Source organism: Sapajus apella, unplaced genomic scaffold (genome assembly GCF_009761245.1).
Source record: "Sapajus apella isolate SASKATOON/1434 unplaced genomic scaffold, GSC_monkey_1.0 scaffold52, whole genome shotgun sequence".
Taxonomy (NCBI): Eukaryota; Metazoa; Chordata; class Mammalia; order Primates; family Cebidae; genus Sapajus; species Sapajus apella.
Window position 1 is genome coordinate 15649777 of NW_022436992.1, and position 11777 is coordinate 15661553.

General features: G+C 44.8%; 1 long non-coding RNA gene across 1 annotated transcript in view; it reads right to left on the bottom strand.

The window, feature by feature from the left end:
* Positions 1 to 622: 622 nt before the first annotated feature.
* Positions 623 to 11777, bottom strand: part of LOC116527000 — a 20847-nt gene continuing 9692 nt past the window's right edge. Inside the window, exon 3 of the long non-coding RNA XR_004258339.1 lies at positions 623 to 635. This is a non-coding gene — a long non-coding RNA (uncharacterized LOC116527000). The remainder of the gene's footprint in view (positions 636 to 11777) is intronic.

Sequence of the window (11777 nt, forward strand, 5' to 3'; positions counted from 1 at the left end):
TTCAGCACAATGTTGAATAGAATTTGTGAGAATTTCTGATCTTAAGATGAAAATACTCAGTCTTTCACCATTAAGAATGATGTTACCTATAAGCTTTTCATAGATGTTCCCTTAGCAGGTTGAAGAAGTTTCCATCTATTCTTAGTTTGCTAGACTTTTAATCAGGAATGTTTACTGGGTTTTATCAAAATATTTTCTATATATGTTGAGACGTACCGTCTACCAGTGCCATCATTTTACAAGCTCAAGTGAAGCATGGGGTACTTACCTCTCTTTATGTCCTATTGCCCTCTCTGTTTATAATATAATTGCTTAAATATTTTCTTTGCATACATTTAGAATCACATTAGATAGTTATAATTTTCACTTCAACTGTCAACATAATTTAGAAAACTCCAGAGAAGAAGGAAAATCTATTGTGCTTGCCAATATTTTTGCTTACTATTATGCTAATATGTTAATATGTTCTTTCCTCCTTACTGATGTTCCAATATTCCTTTCTTTATTGTTTGCTTTTTGTTTAGAAAACTTCTTTTAGCTATTCATTTGTAGTATGTCTGCTGGTAAAAGATACTTTTGGTTTTCCCTCTCCTGAGAATGCCTGCTTTCCATTTTATTCCTGAAGGACATTTTCACTGGAAAGAATCTTTCAGCTGGATATAGAATTCTGGACTGGCAGTTCTATCAGCACCTGACAGTACTCTAGTCTTCATGGTTTCTAAGAAAAATTTGCTGATTTTTTTCCCTATAGGTGTTATTTCTCTCTTCTTTCAATATACACATCTGTATTGAACTATGTCACATAGACATATGTCTATCTATCTATCTATCCATGATGGATGGTTAATATTGAGTGTCAACTTGATTGGATTGAAGGATGAAAAGTATTGTTCCTGGGTGTGTCTGAAGGTGTTGCCAAAGGAGATTAGCATTTGAGTCAGTGAACTAGGAGAAGCAGACCCACTCTCAGTCTGGGTGGGCACTATCTAATCGGCTATTAGTGCTGCTAGGATAAAAGCAGGCAGAAGAATGTGGAAAAACTTGACTTGCTGAGTCTTCAGCCTTTATCTTTCTCCCATGCTGGATGCTTCCTGCCCTTGACTCTCAAGTTCTTCAGCTTTTGGACTCTTGGACTTACACCACTGGTCTGCCAGGGTCTCATGAGCCTTTAGCCACAGACTGAAGGCTGCACTCTTGGCTTCCCTGCTTTTGAAGTTTTGGGACTCAGACTGGCTTCCTTGCTCTTCAGCTTACAGATGGCCTGTTATAGGACTTCACCTTGTGATCATGTGAGTCAATACTCCTTAATAAACTCCCTTTATATACATCTATCCTAGTAGTTCTGTCCCTCTAGAGAACTGTGACTAATGCACCATCTGTTTGTCTTTGGCTTTCAAGAGTTTGACTGTGATGTGACTTAGTGTGAATTTCTTGAGGTTTGTTATGTTTGAGATTTGCTCAGCTTCTTAAATCTCTATGTTAATGTTTTTTGCCAAATTTGGGAAATTTTGAGCCATTATTCCTTTGAGTAATTTTTTTTTTTTTTAGTTCTGTCCTCTTTTCCTCCCCTTCCAGATTCCAGTGCTGCAGAAGCTAGGTCTTCTGTTATAGCCCTACTGGCCCCTGAGACTCTGTTCATTTTGATCTCCTGCCTGCCTTCTCTCTGCTGTTCAGATTAGGTGTTTTCTATTGTCCTGTCTTCCTGTTCACTGCTTCTCCCCTGTGTTCTCATTATTTTGATGTTGAGCACCTTCTCTGGCTTTAAACATTTTTTGGTTACTCTATTTTTTAGTTGTGAAATTTCCAGTTGCTGCTGCTTCTTTATATTTTATCTCTTTTTTTTGAGATGGAGTCTCTCTCTGTCACCCAGGCTGGAGTGCAGTGTCATGAGCTCAGCTCACTGCAACCTCCGCCTCCCTCGTTAAAGCAATTCTCCTGTCTCCACCTCCTGAGTAGCTGGGATTACAGGCACACACCACCAAGCCTGGCTAATTTTTGTATTTTTAGTAGAGATGGGGTTTCACCATGTTGGCCAGGATGGTCTCGATCTCCTGACCTTGTGATCCACCTGCCTCAGTCTCCCAAAGTGCTGGCGTTACAGGTCTGAGCCAGCATGCCCTGCCTATATTTTATCTTTATTTTCTGGGCTTTCCGATTTTTTCATTTATTTCGAGAATGCTGTCATTGCTCTTTGAATCATTTTTGTGATGATTACTTTAAAGCATTTGGCAGATAATTACAACATCTCTGTCGCCTCAGTGTTAGAATGTATTAATTGTCTTTTTTCCATTCTGTTTGTGGCCTTCCTGGCTTTTGGTATGATGAGCAATTTTCCAGTGAAACCTTGACATTAGGGATTTTATGTTAAGAGATTGGATCTTACTTTAATCTTCGGTTTTAAGTGGCTTTCTCTGACAGTGCCTCAGTAGGAGAAGATGGTGGGGTGGTGGGGATGTGAAGTGGGAATGACAAGGGGAGGGAGGGCACTGCCCTATTATTGCCAAGCGTTTGCCGGAGGTGGAAGCTCAGGTCCCCCTCTTGGCCTCTGTTGACCCCCCAAAGAAGGCTTCTCTCTCTTACTGCTGGGTGGAGTAGAAGTTCTGGCTCTCCACTAGGCTTCCCCTGATACCACCATGGCAGAAGGGGAAGAATGCCTCATTTCTGCTGGGTGGGGAGGGAAGTTCAGGCTCCCTTGATGTTTTCCACAACTGTGGGGGATCTTGTTACCAGCAGGCAGGGATGAAAGTCTCAGCTTCCTCCTCAGCCTTCTCAGACACCACCCTGGTGGGGCTGGGGTGGGCAGGGTGGTTGGGGTGCCTTGACACGGGCGGATGAGGATGGAAGTCGAGGCTTTTCACTTGGTCTGTGTGAATTGGGTGGGGCTGTGGTATTTGGATGGAGTGGAGTGGCTATTGCCTAAAACTTTCCTGTCTTGCTGGGCTACCACTGTCCAGCTCCTTGGGCTGGAGAGAGCAGGCTTTTGTTGGGGCCTTCTGGGTCTCATTTGGAATTTCTGAGTTCAGCTTCTTCAGTTCTGCAACTGGAATATACAAGACAGAAAGAAACCAGGGCATTCACCACCATGTTTTTCCTCCAGTCTCAAGATCTCTAGTTAGTCTGTCTTCTCTCCACTTTTCAGAGTCTTCTTGTATATGTTTTTTATATAACATCCAGACTTTTTAGTGGTGCTTAGTGGAGGCAATGGGACAAGTATGTCTACCGCAGCTTTCTGAAAGAGAAGCTCCTCATTTCTTTCTTTGGATACGTTTCAAAAGAAGTTGCAAACATATGACTGTAAACATTTCAGCATGCATATCATTAACTACAACTAAATATTTGTTTATATTTTTCTTTTGTGAGATGAAAACTATACATACATTGCTGTCAGAGGCTTTCCCCAGGCATCAGAACTCACTAGACATCAGAATATACATCTTTGAGAAGAACCACAAATGTAATGTGCATGCTAAGACTTTTACCTGAGCATCAAAATGAAAACATCAGAGTATTCATAGTAGAGAGCAACCTTATAATTGTAATGGATGTGGTAAGGCTTTTTAAAAAATCAAATGTTCAAAGACATAGAATCAACCAAAATGGCCATCAGTGATAGACTGGATAAAGAAAATGCAGTACATATATACATGGAATCCTATGCAGCCATAGAAAGGAATGAAATCGTGTCCATTGTAGGGGCATGAAAGGAGCTGGAAGCCGTCATCCTCAGCAAACTAACACAGGAACAGAAACCAAACACCCCCACATGTTCTCACTCATAAGTGGGAGCTGAACAATGAGAACACATGGACCCAGAGAGAGGAACAACGCACACTGGGGCTTGCCACTGCAGGTGGGGCTTCAGGGAAGGGAGAACATCAGAAAAATAGCTAATACAAGTCAGACTTAATTTGTAGGTGATTGGTTGATTGATGCAGCAAACTGCTGTCACACACATTTACCAGTGTAACAAACCTGCAAATCCTACACATGTACCCCAGAACTAAAAGTAAAATGAAAGAAAACAAATTTCAAAAAAAAATTATGCATATATTGAAATATACAATTCTTACATGCACCACTTGTTGAGTACAGCCCACCCCTCTGTAAAGATTCAAGATACAGAAGTCATTCATCACCCCACAAGTTCTCTCATCCTCTTTCCCAGTCAAATCCCTTCCCCAGCCACCTCACAGGGACAAACATTGTTCTGTTGGGTTTTTTTTATACCTCCTGGATAAGTTTCATCTGTTCTAGAATGCAGTATGAATAGAAGGGACATCATGCACTCTTTTCTGCCGGGCTTCTTTGTTTCAGCATAATGTTTTTCATATCTACCCAGTTTTATAATTCATTCCTTTCTGTTGCTGAGTAGTATTTCACTGCATGCATATACCGTAGCTTGTTGATCCATTCTTTTATTGACAGATGTCCAAGCTGTTTCCAGGTTTTAACTAGTATGAATAAAGTCAAGGGCAGCCATTTTAATTTGGGGCATTTAAAAAATGATGTGAATCAACTTTCATCTGAACGTAGGGTTCTGTGGTAATAATGTTTGAAAATGTCACTTCCAGCTCTGACATGCTGAGTTTGTAAATTTCGTAAATGATATAAAAAGTCATTTCTTCATCCGTTCATTTGTTCACTCAACCATTATTTAGTGGGCCTATTCTCTGTGCCAGGAATCATTCAAGGCTCAGTACAGAAAAGAACACATGTAATTCTGCCTGGTGCAGCTGACATGCTAGTGAGGGAAAAGACAAAAACATCGGTTAGCAAATATGTGTTACGAAGGAAAAGAAGCCAGGTAAGTGGGTAGGGCATTACAGTTGGTCCGGGGGTAGGCAGGGTGTCATTTTAGCTCTAAACTTAGGGGAGATGATTAGGGGAGAGATTTATATGGTTTGGATCTGTGTCTACCCTCAAATTTCATGTTGAATGGTAATCTCCAATGCTGGAGGTAGGGCCTGGTAGGATCCCCTGGTTGGATCATAGGGGCAGTTTCTTATGGTTTAACAACATCCCCCTTGGTGTTGTCATGGTGAGAGTAAGTTATCACAAGATCTGGTTGTTTAAAATTGTGTAGCATGTGCTCCTGTGTCTCTCCCTCCTGCTCTGGCCATGTGAAGGTGCCTGTTCTGGCTTTACCTTCTGCCATGAGTAAAAGTTTTCTGAGGACTCCAGCCTGTAGAACTGTGAGCTAATTAAACTTATTTTCTTTATAAATTACCCAGTCTCAGGCATTTCCTTACAGCAATGTGAGAATGAACTAATACAGAAAATTGGTACCAAGAGTGGGGTATTGCCATAAAGATACAGAAAATGTGGAAGCAGCTTTAGAACTGGGTAATGGGCAGAGGTTGGAGGAGTATGGAGGACTCAGAAGAAGACAAGAAGATGAAGGAAAATTTGGAACTTTCTAGAGGCTTGTTAAATTGTTATGACCAAAATGCTAGTAGTGATATGTATAGCAAAGTCCAGGCTGACAAGGTCTCAGATGGACATGAGGAACTTATTGAAAACTGGAGCAAGATCACTTTTGTTATGCATTAGCAAAGAGGTTAGCTGCATTGTGGCCCCTGCTTTATGGATCTGTGGAACTTTGAAGTTGAGAGTGATGATTTAGAAGAAGAAATTTCTAAGAAGCAAAGCATTCGAGATGTGGTCTGGCTGTTTCTAACAACCTATGCTTATTTGCATGAACAAAGAAATGATCTGAAATTGGAACTTATATTTAAAGGGGAAGCAGAGCATAAAAACTTGAAGCCTGGTCATGCGGTAGAAAAGAAAAACTCATTTTCAGGGGGAGGAATTCAAGCAGGCTGCATAGATTTGCATAACTAAAAAGAAGGCAAGAACTAATAGCCAAGACAATGGGGAAAAGGTCCTGAAGGCATTTCAGAGAGCTTCATGTCAGCCTGTCCCATCACAGGCCTAGAAGCCCAGGAGGGAAGAATAGCTTCAGGGGCCAGGACCAGGGCCTCAACTCCCCTGTGCAGCCTTGTGACAGTGTTCCTTGTATCCCAGCTGCTCTGGCTCCAGCTGTGGTTAAGAGGGGCCAAGGTACAGCTTCAATGGGTACAAACTATAGGCCTTGATGACTTCCATGCGGTGTTAAGCATGTGGGTACACAGAGCATAAAAGTTGAGGCTTGGGAACTTCCACCTGGATTTCAGAGACTGTATGCAAAAGCCTGTATGTCCAGGCATAAGCCTGATACAGGGTTGGAGCCCTCATGGAGAACTTTTACTAGAGCAGTGCAGAAGGGAAATGTAGGGTTGGATTGCCCCACACAGAGTCCTCTTTAGGGCACTACCTAATAGTGCTGTAGAAGAGGGCCACCATTCTCCAGATCCCAGAATGGTAGAGCCATAAGCAGCTTGCACCCTGTGCCTGGAAGAGCCATAGGCACTCAATGCCAGCCCATGAGAGCAGCTGTGGGGGTTGAACCTTGCAAAGTCACAGTGGCCAAACTGCCCAAGGCTTTGGGAGCCCACCCCTTGTAACAGCATATCCTGGATATGGGACATGGAGCCAAAAGATAATATTTTGGAGCTTTAAGGTTTAATGACTACCCTATAGGATTTTGGACTTGCCTGGGGCCTGTAGCCCCTTTCTTTTGGCTGATTTCTCCCTTTTGGAAAGGGTATATTTGCCCAATGCTTATACCTCCATTGTATCTTAGAAGTAACTAACTTCTTTTTGATTTTACAGGCTCATAAGTGGAAAGGACTTGCTTTGTGTCAGATGAGACTTTGGACTTTAAACTTTTGAGTTAATGGTGAAATGAGTTAAAAGACTTTGAGGGACCATTGGGAAGGCATGATTGTATTGTGCCATGTGAGAAGAACATGAGCTTTGGGAAGAGCCAGTGGCAGAATGATATGGTTTGGATATGTGTCCCCACCCAAATCTCATGTTGAACTGTAATCCCCAGTGTTGGAGGTGGGGCCTAGTGGGAGGTGATTGGATCATGGGGGTGGTTTCTTATGGTTTAACATCACCTGCTTTGGTATTGCCATAGTAAGAGTAAATTATCACAAGATCTGGTTGTTCATAAGTGTATAGCACCTTCTCCCTATCTCTCTTCCTCCTGCTCTGGCCATGTGAAGATACCTGTTCTGACTTTATCTTCTGTGATGAGTAAGTTTCCTGAGGCCTCCCCAGACATGGTTCTTGTACAGCCTGTAGAACCGTGAGCCAGTTAAACCTCTTTTCTTTATACAGTCTCAGGCATTTCTTTACCACAATGTGATAATGGACTAATACAGAGACCTTTTAGGAGGAGCTCAGAGGAGGGTTCTTGGAGAAGGTAAAGTTGGAAGAAGGTACAAGGAAAAAAGTTTATGTCTTTAAATCATCCTCATCCCTGATAATTCAGCACACTTTAGAGGCAACTTCCAAGTTACCCATTGATGGTAGTGAAGACCCAAGGCCCAGAGAGGGAGCAGTTGGACTTAGGGTTGCATGATGAGTCCTCAGTGCAAGGTTGTGATTAGAGGTCTATATTCGACATCCAGCTATTGGTGGAAAGACCTCCTTTGCTTCTTAAAGGGGGGCTTCAGTCCTTTCATGGCCCTGCACTTCCCCAATCACCTGTCCACCCCTGCAGGTGCTTCCCCATGGGAAATGGTAGCATAGTGTTAAAAATCCACATCCATACTACAGCCTCTTGAGGATTTCTGGTTTGTGTGCATTTGAGAAAGTCCTCTCCGATGTTGGAGGATTCTTACCCCTGAAGTTGTGGAAGAAGTGAAATCTTGATGGTGGGACTTCCGTTCACATGTCCTTTGAATCTTATCACATTTGCCACCATGCACTTAGCACAGCTGCCTTTCATCTGCAAACAGAGCCTGGGAACTGTTTGTGTTTTATCTAATTTAATTCTTATAATAATCCTGTGGGGTTCGTAGGTAGCACAGTGCTCTCTCTGTTTTTACAGATGGAAACCTGGAGACTGAGTGAGGTTGAGTAATTTGCCCAAGGTTGGCAAGAGGCTAAAGCAGAATTCTGAAGCAGATCCATTTGATTCTGATGCTCTTGCTTTTAGCCATATGTTTTAGCATCTGTTCAATTCTGAACAGATGGACAGAATTTGCAGACCTCAGAGGGAGGTTCTAGAATAAAGCTGTTCTCTAGTTTACTGAAGAGAAACAGAAGTGGTGATATGCCTGTGACAGTTCTGGGATGTGTAGCTGGGAGGGAAGCCTTCTGTGGACCACCACGTGGGAGGATAGCATGGCAGGGCATGACGGGAAGAGCATGGGTTCTGGAATTGAAGAATCCTGTGTTCAAATCCACACTCCACCACAAATCCCATAAATGGAGGACATTTGGACAAATTGTTGAAACCCTCTAAGCTTCCATTTTCACATCTGTAGAATGGGATAATAATGGTATCTCCCTAGAGGGTTGTTGGGTAGGTACCATGCAAATAAAGTACTTAGACAATACCAGGCTCACAGTAAATGCCTAAGAAATGCTGGTTGTTGTTTTTATTCACTATTGTTCTGAAAAGTGGCAAGCACTACAGACACGGAAAGTGCAGACAGTGGAAAGGCTCAATGTGTTTTAGGGCCAGGCAGCCCGGAGCTGCCCAGGCTGGCATCTTGCCCAGAAGTGGGAGTGATCTAGCAGAGCCCAGGGCCTTGCAGGAGGATATTTGCAGACACCCAGCTTCCTGCATCAGTGGGGCTGAGTGACCTCTGGAGAGATCAACCTGGAGAGGTCATTTTAAGTCTCTGCAACGTAGTGATGGTGGCTCCAGCAGGGAGGGAAACATGGCTTCCACTGGCTCTTGGAGACTCCAGCTGTAGTTTTTGGGAATGTGCTTATCTGCTCCAGAGGGAAATAGATGATTGACAAAGGAGGCAAGCAGGAGACTCAGGCTTTACCAACAGTGACCACTAGCTCCAGTGTGCTTGCCACAGATAGCAGGCCAAGGCCAGTGTCACAGCAGGTTAGGGTGTCCTGCACATTCACTGCACCAACAGCGGTATTTTGCAAACTTATTATAAATAGATTACATTTCTTACCCTCATGTGGCTGTTGGCTACCTGCCATTAATTTTAGCCTCCAGGAGAAAAATAATTGCTTGAGCTGAGTGTTCTGTGCTTTTACTTTCCATACATTACTCAGGGCTCTTTCCAGGTCCCCCAGCCCTTAACCTCTCTCTTTCTCTCTCTCCATCTTTTTCCTTCTTCTTTTCAGAAAGTCCTCTCTCATCTTGGACATAACTAGAAAATCTGGAAGCTGTACTTCCTGCCATGCATTCGCCAACAGGGTCCTTTCCTCCCAAGCACAAAAACCAATGCTCAGGCTGGGCCTCTCAGGGTCCACAGCATCACAGGCTCAGGAAGCAACTCTGTCTCTATGTCTACCAATGAATCCACACACATCTTGCTGGGCAGCATCTCTGACCCAGGAAGAAGTGCTGCTTGCCATGCTGGACACCCAGATGTCTGGTCTTGCATGGCAGGCAGCCACTTTCTCCTGGCCTTTTCTTATCCAAAAAGTCAGAGGGGGAGGCCACTTCCAGAATGGGATTCCAGGCAGACCAGGAGACTAGGAGTGCATGTGCGCAGCTGCAAGGGGATGCTTCTGCCTGCCTGGTGTCCATGTGTTCATGTGCACACCTGTGCACACGCTCCCCTAGACTTACACACACTCATGCACACACACTCACAAAGGTCCATGCATGGGAGTAGCTCCAAGCCTCTCACTCAGCACTTTGCTATTAATAGCTCACTTTTCTAAAAAAGCCTGATGAACCATTTGTAAGAATAACCACCGCTACTTGTGTCACAGCCCAGCCCCCGCAGGGAGGACAGGGCCAGCCCTCTGCTAGAATGGCCTGACCTCCTGCCTCATGTTAGGGTCCAGAGGGCGGGCCAAAAGGAAAGATGAAAGCCCTTCCTGAGCGACCAGGGCAGCCTCCAGTGCCTGCACCCAGGGACGAGGGAACTCACTGGTAATGTCTGTGGGCAGTCAGCCAGGCCCCTGAGAGCCAAGATGTCACCTCCTTCACAGTAACAGCAGGGAACATGCTCTATTAAACCAGAATGAGCCTTCTCTCCACTCTGGGGCTCTGCTGTAAAAGCCAAGAAGCAGAGAGCCAAGCAGAGCCCACCAGGAGCTTGGCACAAGACTCTCACCCACAACCACTAGCTGATTCAAAAGACAGGCTCTGAGGCTGGAAATTCAAGTGGGGTGGTGCTGTGACAGAGCACGCAGCCACCATGCACTTGAGCCCCCGGCAGCTGCAGTCTGGGCCTGAGAGGGCCCAGTGTCTGTGGGTGTTTGTATTTAATTGGAGTGGGGTAAGAAGGGCCAATGGTTGGGTTTTATTTCAAACCTGCTTTGAGGAGAAGTAACATTAGGTGGCCCAGAGCTGTGACATGTGCCCTGGTCATAAATGCTTCACTATCAATTAACACCTCCAGAATACCTAAGAGTTGCCATTAACTTCCCATTCAAATAACCTCTTAAACCTTCCTCCACCGCACCCTGCCCATTCCTTTGCAGCCAGGCTTGCATGGTTTGATGATGAGTGATCACACTGCTGGCCCTATCTTTATAAAAGTCCAGACAGTTGGACTGTGAGAGTAAATCCCTACCTCAGAGCAGCTTAAGAAAGAAAGGTATTGGTTTACGCCTGAGAAGCCCAAGACCAGCTGAGTTTAATGGCATCCGCAGGATGGAGTTTGGGTTGCCCCATGTGTCTGCTTCACCTTCCTAGGAGCTGGCTGCCTTTTAGGGACCCTCTCCAGGAGATGCTGGAAAGTGGCTGCAGCAGTTAGGTGTACAGCCTGTCCTCTCAGCATCCCAGGTGGCAGGTGTCTTGGGAGTGGCAATGATGGGACCAGCTGCTCATTCTGGGCTGGTCACTGTGACTGGGATGTGGGATGGGCTGGTTAGTGGTTCTGGGCCACTTGTCCACCTCTGGATCTGGCAGCTGCACCTGCACAGCATTGGGCTAGGCATGGGAGAACTCTGGGTCAGGAGAAAGGGGATTAGATCCTGGATGGTGGGAACAGCAGGTGTCTCCTTCCACGTGCCCTGGGTCCAAGACTGCTCTGCTCTGAACCTTCTACAACTTCAGAGGTACAAGCTGCAGTGCTACCCTTGCTGAACCTACAACCCTGTTCAAGTGACTTAACTTCTCTGTGTCTCAAACGAGGATATTGAAAGAACCTTCTGCACAGGGCTGTTGTGAGGATTAACTATAATAATACATGAGTATCTGGCACTTGTACCCAACAACTCACCACTTATTTGTTCAACCAGGTAAAAAGGTTCTGGTCCCAGTGTTGCAGGACAGAAAGACCTCCTCCTCTGTCGATGCAGGTGTGACCTGGCACAGAAAAAATGGCAGGTGAAAGACAGGCAGGAAGAGCAAATAAGAAGGTGGGTGGAACCTCCGAAAGATGCCTTGAGGCCACGGAGATGACCGTTCTCAGAGCTAGTCCCTCGAGCAATGCGTTAAATCTACTGAACTGTGATGAAGCAATTTCTGGGCAAATTTTGTCCTGCTACACGGTGTCATGGAATGGCAAGGTGGCAGGTCTCAGAAGTGGATCCAATGTTCATTTTTTTAGGTAAAGCAGAACGTTCCTGGGGATGGTGTCAAACTGTCTTATTGAGTTTTCTGATGATTCCACTGGCTCCTCCTCTTTGCCCCACCATTTCACAGGTTTCCATCTTAAAGAGGAAGAGGAAAGGAAGGAAGGAAGGAAGGAAGGAAGGAAGGAAGGAAGGAAGGAAGGAAGGAAGGAGGGAGG